Raw genomic sequence first — 11,498 nt, 5'->3', positions numbered from 1 at the left:
CAATAGGGGATCATGGGGCCCCTGTGTCCTTACCCAAACTCAAAAAACCTATGAAAGAGGTACTAGGGGCAGCTCATGGGGCCCCCTACTGACCCCGGGCCCTCGGGCAGTGCCCGAGTTTCCAAATGATCAGTCCGCCCCTGGGGGGCACCATAAAAAATAGAAATATTTTGTAGAGAGATAATAAAGGTGTAATGGTACACGGCCTGTATAATCATGAGTGTTCATTAATAATAGCTGGGCACAGACTGCAGTCTACTATCCGATGATCTTTTATCATGTGGGGGGGAGGGGTTTTGCTGTTTTATCCTGTAAATGGATACAGAGAACAGGCCGGGAGCTGCTCTGTCATTTACTGGGTGTGCTGGAAAGTTTCTTCTAAAGAGTTTCAGATTGTGTTTCCAGTATGGAAAAGAACCTCAGTAACCGTTACAGAGATCTCATCTGATGCTGTGACTTATCATTTCTCTCGTTCTTTTCCTCCTACTTGCTGATGATTACTATAAATACTGGTTTGCAGCGAGCCGCTGTTCATAGATGGAGGCTGCGGGAATATGTGCAAAGAGTCCTATTACTAGCCTTACTAGATTTCTTTGAATAAAAAAAATTGATTTGCATTTTCAGTTTGTGGTGCTCAGATAAAATTGAGTTTCACTCAAAAGAAATCAAGAAAACTGTACAAAAATGTTCCTTTTAATTTGACTTCAGTCTACCTTACTATGCAAGGCACCCCAACTCACATCCCTCCTGAACAATTTCTTTGGCTCTTTTACTTGCTCAATTAATCTTTGGTTATTTAAAGCTCATAAAGCTAATTACACTTATTAAATGCCAGTCAGATCATACAAAGGATAACTAACCTCATACATTCTAGAAGGAATTTAGAAGACTAAATAAACATTTCACAAGTCTAAACATTGAGAATCACAAATGGTGGTTTAGAAGGGTGTTACTTCCCTGTAAAATCCTCCCTTGTGTAGACATCCAAAATCCATGAGACTGCTGCTGGAGCCGCCATCTTGGATCTGATGCCGTCAGCCTCAGCAGATTCAAGTGACACACTGAAGCAGCCTTTCTCAACATTTCTACCCCAAATGAATCCTTGAAATTATTTCCAGATCTCAGAGAACCTGTACTTACACAAATTCATTGGGCATCGATGGATATAGAGCACCTTACAGTGGTGGTCAGAATGCCTCCTTTACAGACAGCTAAAACAGTTGGTTGAGGAAATTGGAGAGATAACGTTGGATCCATAAGGTTATCTTGCTGGTATTGCTATCTCAAGGTATTGATGTTGGTGTAAATGATCTGGTTCCTGGGCTGGCAGCTTCTATGCCCCAGAGGATCTTCACAGTCTCCTTGGCTTGTAGTGTAATGTAACAAGAATTGACACTGAAGTGCCACTCCACTGCTAAGAGATCCAGATACATCATAATTCCACTAAAAGTCAGGGTTAAAATCCAAAAGGTAGCTAATATGTTTTTGGGATCCAAGCGCCCCCTTCATCATGGTTTTCCAGTGTGAATTACAAGCACAAGCTGCCAAACAAGCCTGTGCTTGTAATTCACACTGGAAAAAATATGGTGAAGGGAGTGCTTGGACCCCTGAAACACGTTGGCTACTTTTTGGATAGTAACCCTGACTTTTAATGGAATAAAGTTATATTTGGACCTCTTAGCAGTGGTGTGGCACTTCAATTTCAATTCGTATTACATTATAAAAAAAATTGGTGTCATGCAGCTGGTTCTACTGAGTGGCACTGGCCCTGGAACTATTCAGAACATTCAAATGGAAGATCATCCAGCTCAAGGAACCTCTAGCAAACTATGGAGGAACCCTAGGATTCCAAGGAACCTTGACTGAGAATAGCTGCTTTATATTTATATTCTCCTTCACTCCTACCAGGCTGCCACATAAAAGATTATATATTAAGAGGAGGGACAGAGGAGCTGGGCCACTATAGACAGTAATTGGAGGGTACAAGGAGGGTGGGGCTGTGCTATGTTACTGAATTACTATTATCTAGAAAATGCAGAGGCACATTGCCAGTGAATAAAATATAATATTAGAAAGCAAATACTCTGCAGTTGTTCAGTTGCAAATTCAATCAAAATTTGGAAATAATTGAAAATTTGTTCAATTGAATATGGAAAATTTGTTCAATTGAAAATATAAAGTGTGTGTGTCCTCAAGTCCCCCCCCCCCACCCTCTTTCTGTTGGGTTCTGTGTCTTATAAAATAAGATACGAATCGGACATTTACCATTGTCAGGTCAGGTTGCTATGGGTTATTGTACATTCATTTTTACATTACTGAATAAGCTCAAAACCATAAATAAACATTGCCCTTTAAGAAAGGTAATATGACTACTGTAGGGAAAAAAATGAAATTGTGTAATAGCAAATGCTGCAGATTCCCGGCATGAAGCAATCAACGTGACTTTATTGTTAAAAAAAAATAATGGGAAACAGAATGTCAGTGGAACATTGCGGGGGCCAAGAATACTTGACTAAAACCAAAAAATATTGAAGGAATTACGGAATAGTGAAAAAATGTAACACAAAAAATTTGGATCATTAAGTACAAAGATTTCAAATGAGGTTATACTGAAACTGAAACCAAAAGTTCGGAGACATAGATAGGATTTATACTTCTGAGGCTGTATAATAGTGGTCCCCAAACTGTGGCCCTGGGGCCGGATGCGGCTCTTTGCTTGCCTTTATCCGGTCCTTGAGGCATTACTCCTGCCATCGACATCAATAATGGGGCACTATTCCTTCGAATGACACCAACAATGGGGCATAATTCCTTCCACTGACAATAAAAATGGGGCAGTATTCTCCCACTGACACCAACTATTTCTACCCATAATACCAAAGATCGGGCATTGTTTGCTCCCACTGGGCACAGTTTGGCCCCCCTGAAGTCTGAAGGAAAGTAAACGGGTCCTTTCTTTAGAAATTTTGGACAACCCTGCTGTATAACTTTTGGGCCATATTTCTGTCCATTACCCTCATACTGTTAGACAAATCCCTTCATTGCGATTTTTACCAAAAATTCTCATGTACCCAGGGGCGGACTGACAACTCATGGGGCCCCTGTGTCCTCACCCACACCCAAAAAAGCCTATGAAAAATTCAATTAAAGGTACCAGGGGCATCTCATGGGTCCCCCTACTGACCCCAGGCCCTCGGGCAGTGCCCGAGTGCTCGAATGGTCAGTCCGCCACTGCAAGTACCCCATACTCATTCACATAGGGGAGGGGCCAGGATCTGTGGGCCCCCTTGTTAACAGGTGCTTCCATATTCCGAATCCCCATCATCACCCCGCCATGTTGAGGGCATGTGGCCTGGTATGGTTCTGGGGGAGGGGCACTTGTTGTTTCCCCCCCTTTCCTGACCTGCCGGGCTGCGTGCTCAGATAAGGACCTGGTATGGATTTTGGGGGGAAACCCCCACACCATTTTTTTTATTTTGGCGTGGGGGTCCCCCTTAAAATCCAGACCCAAAGAACTTGGTATGGCCTTTTTTATAAAGAAAAATTTTAATTGCCAGGCAATGCCAGCAGTTCTTGATTACATTCAGCTGTCATTGGGGAACCCAGCTGACAGCTGAAACAATAAAGAATGTTTTTAGTAGTTGTGCTCTAAATACTCAGATGCGGTAAGATACCGCTTAGTGAATTGTTCCCTTTGTTTGAAGTTTGCAGTCGAACTTTTCAGCCCATCACTACTTTGCAGTGTGCATAGAGCAGTGCACATGACTGTAACTAAGGTGCGCTGCTCATTCCAAGCAACAGGAAGTGAGGGGGAAAAGGAGAAGTTCTAGAGCTCACAACATTACATAGGAGGCATAAAAGCACAGCAAGAAACGATTGAATAAAAAATAGATTACAGGGCCAAAAAGTAGTGGCCGAGTATATTTGGAGACTAAGGATATCGTTTAGTGTCACTTTACATAGTGATCATTTCCACCATCAGTTATCTCTTCCCAAGGTCTTTCCGTGAATTCAGCTTAGGTCATCTATCCTCTTAATTAATAAGATCTAGCTAGGGTTTCAGACAGGAACATGGAACGTAGAGCGGTAGGTCCAGTATCCAAAGAGGTGGCAGTCCTGCAAGAAGGTGACAGTTGGGATCAGTGGTATGGTAGTATGTGCTCTCATACTGTCTATGTGATGTGTGAGCTCAGCTGGCTGTACAGTGTCATATTGGGCTTGTTCAGTTCCTGGGTGTGTGACTCTAACTATCTATCAGTCATCCTTTCCATAGACAGTGCTGTGATCCAACATATTACGCAGGCTCTGGCTTCTCAAGAAATCACACTGAGCCATTACACAGCAAATCTCAACATTCTTCCATCCAGTCACTGTGCTCTAAATAGTTACTGACCACTATGTACATTTAAGGCTGAAGTGTGATATGATTTTATTTTTTCTTTCTTGGTTCCTCCTTCCCCTCCCCATCAACCTGCTAATAAAAATGTTAAATAAAACCTTTGCATTTTCATTACAGTTTATTTTAAACCCAGTGATGTAATTGGTGAACCTCTGTGCTTCTCTGTGCAATGCTGGAAGATCATGGCTGGTGGGAGGGTTTGGCAGGGTACTGTACAGAGCTTTCTGAAAACATCACAGCACCCTGCTTCACTACCCCTCTCAAGAGCCCTTAGTCCTGATCGGGGCGGACTGACCATTCGAGCACTCGGGCACTGCCCGAGGGCCCGGGGTCAGTAGGGGGCCCCATGAAATGCCCCTGGTACCTTTTATAGGCTTTTTTGGGTGTGCTTTGAGTGTGGGCAAGGACACAGGGGCTTCATGATCCCCTATTGCCTGGGGGCCGCATGAGTTGTCAGTCCGCCGCTGGTCCTGATGCAAGCAGTGGGCTGGATCAATCATGGGAGGAGTTATGCAAATATTAGAATGACTTGAAGGATGGGTGTCAGTCTGGAGGAGTGGGCATTCCTAGGCAGGCTGAAATCGCATGTAGACCACCCTAGGTAATGCCCACATGTGGAGATGAACCTCCCAAACTGAAAGAACTGAAATCCAATGAATGAAAGGGGCAGGCCTGGGATAGTCAAGCTTGGGAGAAAAGTGCTAGATGATGCTGGATGTCCTCCAGGCAAGACATGAGGTGGGCTCTTTCTGCAGCTACAAATGCGCATTGTCAGAAGCTGACAGTATGAAGCACTAGGTGAAGCAGTTCAGTAGAAGCGAGTAGCTTATACAACTCTGCAAGACGGAAGGGAGGGCTGGAGATCAGCTTTCAAAGGTATCTGAAGGCAAATATATTTCATAGTTTTGACAGAGTAAGGAAAGGCTAAAACCCGACAGGTGTTTTTCTGTTGGGGAAATTTACCTTCATCCCGTCTTAGAGATGCAACAGTGTTCCCTTCTTCAACAGTTGTCACCAGAACAGTTGTCCCTATTAGATGATTTCCCCTCACCTCTCATTCTGCGGACAATTGTGACTTTTTGGGATTTTCCATCTCTTTGCAGCTCAGTGACAAAGGTCACCAGGACAATTGGAGAAGACGAATGTCCTCAATAGGGCAAAGAGAGCAAAAAATCCTCAAAACAAATTTTGGCTAGAGATGCACCCTAGGCCCATCTCAAAGATAAAGCCCATGAAGAATGCCCCCACATTGGCCCCTTTGTACCTAATTAGAGCAAGGAGCCGGGTTTTGATTTGTTAATAACTTGTGGACAGAGCTTGGCCGGGAACATTTTTGTTGTAGACTATACACCTTGTCATGACCATGTTCCCATTCTCCCTTCTCTAGTGTTGCAGGGATTCTCTATGACTGTTGCTGAGATTGTGTATTAGATCGGAATATTTCAAGCTTAAACTAGCTGGAGTCTGTGACATATGGATGAGCCATAGGGCCATCATAAAAAATTCTACCAAACAAAATTTACCAAACAAAATTCTGCAGTTGAGACTGAGCAAATATAACGTTTTTTCTCATCCTGGTCCCATGACCCAATCATGGGGAACCCAGAGTTCCCACTGGGGATGCAGTGTAAAAATGTTTTTCAATGGCAGGAATTGAGACCCCTTCATCCCCACCATCCAACAAGCCATAGGTCCAAACGGAGTCAAAGCCTTGTGAGCAGGGGCGGACTGACAACTCATGGGGCCCCCCGGGCAATAGGGGATCATGGGGCCCCTGTGTCCTTGCCCAAACTCAAAAAAGCCTATGAAAAAGGTACCGGGGCATCTCATGGGGCCCCCTACTGACCCCGGGCCCTGGGGCAGTGCCCGAGTTTCCAAATGGTCAGTCCGCCCCTTCTTGTGAGAGATTACTATGTCCGCCTCACCATGGTCAGTGGCTTCACTACTTTCAACTTCAAAACTTCTATGATAAGCTTTCAAAACTTTATAGCATTCTTCTCTCAGGTATTTCTCCCAACTGTCCTTTCTATGTCCGGGATGGGAACAGGAACTGGGACACTCCTTTCCCTCAGAGGATTGGGATAAAGCTTCAAAATTCTGACTAGGTGGTACAGAATCCTTTCTCCGTTGCACAGGATTATTCCTTCAATTCGATTGATGTTGAAGTGGGGAGAACCAGGTGGTTTTCATCTCCAACAATGGTGGCCCCAGAATTAGACCATTTTGAAAGTCAGTATTTCAGTTAAGCCACCTAATAACGGGTAGATCATGGCTGGAAACACTGGAAGTGGCTCTTTTTTCCATGATGCGAGGGTCCATTAAGAAAAAAAGAAGGGCCTGTTTTGCTTTTTAGTCGTGTCCTGATCCTCAGATATTGGAAGTGCATTACTGTCCCTACAATTAAGGAATGGGTTGCTGAATTGAACAGCATTATGAGGATGGAGGGGCTACTCGTTGATGCCATAGAAAGTTTCACCAAATTTCGGGGACTTGTGGTACGCATGGATCGATTTCTCTACCTGGCTTGAAATCCTACCCTTTCTTGGATAATACTGAGAGACTTTGGTTCAGTCTTTCATCTCATTGGTCAAACCTCCGGTTGGACACCTCCCCATGTTCCTGCCCCCCTTCCTTCCCTCTTTTCTCTTCCTACTCTTCTCTTTTTTTTGTCTCTCTTTCTGTACTTTATTGTTCTTTTTATCTATTTCTTTTCCAAAAGTGGCCCATCATCGTGGACTCAAATCAGTCATCCACAAGCATGATGCAGTACTGGTGACACACATTCTGTTTAAAATACGTAGCGACTGGGACGGTACCTGGTTCAGTACCCTTTTGACCAACCAGTTCTTCACTTTATATCATTACTCACTATGTGATGGCATGAGCCTGACACCTGCAGGATCCACATCTTTTCTTTGTATATCTTTCACAGAAACTATCACTGTATTGCATTACTGTACCGATGGATAATTATCATTCGCTCTTATTTTGACACGGACACTGTTTGTTTACTATTGTTCCTGTGCCATAAAACAATTAAAACTTTATTACTTAAAATAAAATCTCAGAATATTGACTTTGAAACTAAAAATTCTTACTTTTAATCTCAGAATTATGAATTTAAATGTCAGAATTTTGCTGTGTATATTTCTTTTAGGATGGCACCTGAGCTCTACCGTAGTGGCACAACAGAAAGGAATCTAAACTCTTTAGAACAGATCAGAAATGTATCATGAATTTTGAATTTGGAGAAAGGCAACAATAGAAAATACCCTCAACATCTCTCTGTTCCAGCATTCATGTTCTCCTGTGCACAAAGCCAACTCCAAAAAGACATGGCTTGATGAGTTTGGCATAGAGGAACCTGGAAGCCTTGACCTCAACCCTATTGAACACCACTAGGATGAAATGGAATGCCCACCGTGAGCCAGGTCTTCAGAATTTTGTGGAAAGCCTTCCTAGAAAAGTAGAAGACCAAGTGGTGCATTAAGTCTGTCCCTTTTTGTTTTTTTCTTTAACCTTTTTGTCTGATCTGTATTTGTCCCGAGTATGTTAAAATTCACTTACTGTTGACTGACTTGCTACCTCTGCTGGAAGTCTGTTCCAAGCATTGACATCTTTTTAGTAAAATAATTATTTCTAAGCAACTTCAGAAACAAATGCCAAGAACCAGACTTGAACACCCATGTGCTTAAGTCTTATTGATGCTGTTTTTACTGCCCTAGGCTGACCCTGCCTTACTACTACCCTTAAAGTTGAACTCTGGGCACAAAGACTTTCCATTTGAATATTTTCGTAAAGAGCACACTTCCACTAAGCCATAAATGAGCACCTGTGGACTGGACTCTTGGCGGCCATGCCACCCTACCTTTTCAGGGGTGTTTGGACCAGAGGTATGCAGGAAGCCCTCTTACCAATATGAGCTCAGTGCTCAATCCCACTTGTCAAGAGCATTTATTGTGAAATTGAAGCAGGACAAATTAAAACTTTAGCCTTTGTTAAAGGAATGCTCCAAAGTTTCCTAGATCCCCAAACCTGCTTCCCATAAGGACTGGTCCCACCCCCCTTCTCAATCTGGTCTTTCCCTTCCTCATGGGAAAGATGCCTCCTGCAACCCAGAGGACCAACACGTGCCCTCACATTACCTTTTACAACAGCTGGGAATTATTCCTAACTCAAGGCACCCCTCCCCCCACCCCGCCCGGAACTGAATGCGGAGAGAAGACTCTAAACATGGATTATTGTTATAGAGCAAATTCTCATTAAACAAACCTCGGACTGACACAGATGCTGTAAGTAGATTTCATTTCCCGCAGAGGAAGAGTGAGAGAAATATAATCAGCCTTCAGAACAAAAAGCAGGACTGTGTTACTGGGGCGAGATATTAAAAACAGCAACATCCGAGAGGTCTGGTGTTTGTTGCTTTCATTCCAGAAGTTTATGGTACAATCTGACGGCAGATGAGTTTGTAGAGAGCTGAATGTGAAAGTCATTATGAGAGTCCATTTGTTTTCCATTAAAATGAACTCCAGGTGGCTATATAATAAAAAGAAAGTTTAATGTACTTGTGTATTCCTTTAAAAGAAACTCTTTTACGTACAGCTAGCATAAGTAACCAAATCTGTATTCATATCATCTCCTGCATAGCAACATGGGAGGGAGAAGGGCAGCTCTGAAAGCCAATCAGGATCTGCTTCATACATGTGCTAACAGGGAACACGCAGACAGCAGGAGAGAGCAGAGTGAGCAAAGCTGAAGACTCAATGCAGAACTTCACCTGAAAAGGGAAGTTCTGCTTATCCTCCTCTTTCCCCCTCCTCTCTCCTTATTGTAAACTTTTTTTTTTTTTTCCGGAGTACCTAGTTTTGAAAGTTTTGAATCGCTGTTTCTTCACAAGATGCAAATGATATGGGATTTAAAGGGCCAGTTCTCCCAAATGTGATATTGTAGTTATAGGTGGAGCCTGGTGGGCTAAGTAGACCACTAGCTTCTTCTATGACAGTGGTTCTCAACCTTTCTAACGCCGCGACCCCTTAATACAGTTCCTCATGTTGTGGTGACCCCCAACCATAAAATTATTTTCGTTGCTACTTCAGAACTGTAATTTTGCAGTGGGAGGAATAGTGCCTCATCATTGGTGTCAGTGGGAGGAATAGTGCCTCATCATTGGTGTCAGTGGGAGGAATAGTGCCCCATCATTGGTATCAGTGGGAGGACTAGCGCCCCATCATTGGTATCAGTGGGAGGAATAGCGTCCCATCGTTGGTATCAGTGGGAGGAATAGTGCCCCATCATTGGTATCAGTGGGAGGAATAGTGTCCCGCCATTGGTGTCAGTAGGAGGAATAGTGCCCCATCATTGGTATCAGTGGGAGGAATAGTGCCCCATCATTGGTATCAGTGGGAGGAATAGTGTCCCGCCATTGGTGTCAGTGGGAGGAATAGTGCCCCATCATTGGTATAAGTGGGAGGAATAGTGCCCCATCATTGGTATCAGTGGGAGGAATAGTGCCCCATCGTTGGTGTCAGTGGGAGGAATAGTGCTCCATCATCGGTATCAGTGGGAGGAATAGTGCCCCATCATCGGTATCAGTGGGAGGAATAGTGCCCCATCATCGGTATCAGTGGGAGGAATAGTGCCCCATCATCGGTATCAGTGGGAGGAATAGTGCCCCATCATTGGTGTCAGTGGGAGGAATAGTGCCCCATCATTGGTATCAGTGGGAGGACTAGCGCCCCATCACTGATGTCAGTGGGAGGAATAGTGTCCCATCGTTGGTATCAGTGGGAGGAATAGTGTCCCATCATTGGTATCAGTGGGAGGAATAGTGTCCCGCCATTGGTGTCAGTAGGAGGAATAGTGCCCCATCATTGGTATCAGTGGGAGGAATAGTGCCCCATCATTGGTATCAGTGGGAGGAATAGTGTCCCGCCATTGGTGTCAGTGGGAGGAATAGTGCCCCATCATTGGTATAAGTGGGAGGAATAGTGCCCCATCATTGGTATCAGTGGGAGGAATAGTGCCCCATCGTTGGTGTCAGTGGGAGGAATAGTGCTCCATCATCGGTATCAGTGGGAGGAATAGTGCCCCATCATCGGTATCAGTGGGAGGAATAGTGCCCCATCATCGGTATCAGTGGGAGGAATAGTGCCCCATCATTGGTATCAGTGGGAGGAATAGTGCCCCATCATTGGTGTCAGTGGGAGGAATAGTGCCCCATCATTGGTGTCAGTGGGAGGAATAGTGTCCCATCATTGGTGCCAGTGGGAGGAATAGTGCCCCATCGTTGGTGTCAGTGGGAGGAATAGTGCCGCATCGTTGGTGTCAGTGGGAGGAATAGTGCCCCATCGTTGGTGTCAGTGGGGGGAGGAATAGTGCCTATCATTGGTGTCAGTGGGGGGAGGAATAGTGCCCCATCGTTGGTGTCAGTGGGGGGAGGAATAGTGCCCCATCGTTGGTGTCAGTGGGGGGAGGAATAGTGCCCCATCGTTGGTGTCAGTGGGGGGAGGAATAGTGCCCCATCGTTGGTGTCAGTGGGGGGAGGAATAGTGCCCCATCGTTGGTGTCAGTGGGGGGAGGAATAGTGCCCCATCGTTGGTGTCAGTGGGGGGAGGAATAGTGCCCCATCGTTGGTGTCAGTGGGGGGAGGAATAGTGCCCCATCGTTGGTGTCAGTGGGGGGAGGAATAGTGCCCCATCGTTGGTGTCAGTGGGGGGAGGAATAGTGCCCCATCGTTGGTGTCAGTGGGGGGAGGCATAGTGCCCCATCGTTGGTGTCAGTGGGGGGAGGAATAGTGCCCCATCGTTGGTGTCAGTGGGAGGAATAGTGCCCCATCGTTGGTGTCAGTGGGGGGAGGAATAGTGCCCCATCATTGGTGTCAGTGGGAGGAATAGTGCCCCATCGTTGGTGTCAGTGGGAGGAATAGTGCCCCATCGTTGGTGTCAGTGGGGGGAGGAATAGTGCCTATCATTGGTGTCAGTGGGGGGAGGAATAGTGCCCCATCGTTGGTGTCAGTGGGGGGAGGAATAGTGCCCCATCGTTGGTATTAGTGACACAAATGATGGGGCACTATTCCTCCCACTGACACCAATGATACTTA

Source organism: Staurois parvus, unplaced genomic scaffold (assembly GCF_062004578.1).
Source record: "Staurois parvus isolate SC_StPar_1 unplaced genomic scaffold, SC_StPar_1.0 ptg000184l, whole genome shotgun sequence".
NCBI classification, from domain to species: domain Eukaryota; kingdom Metazoa; phylum Chordata; class Amphibia; order Anura; family Ranidae; genus Staurois; species Staurois parvus.
This window is presented reverse-complemented; position numbering follows the sequence as displayed.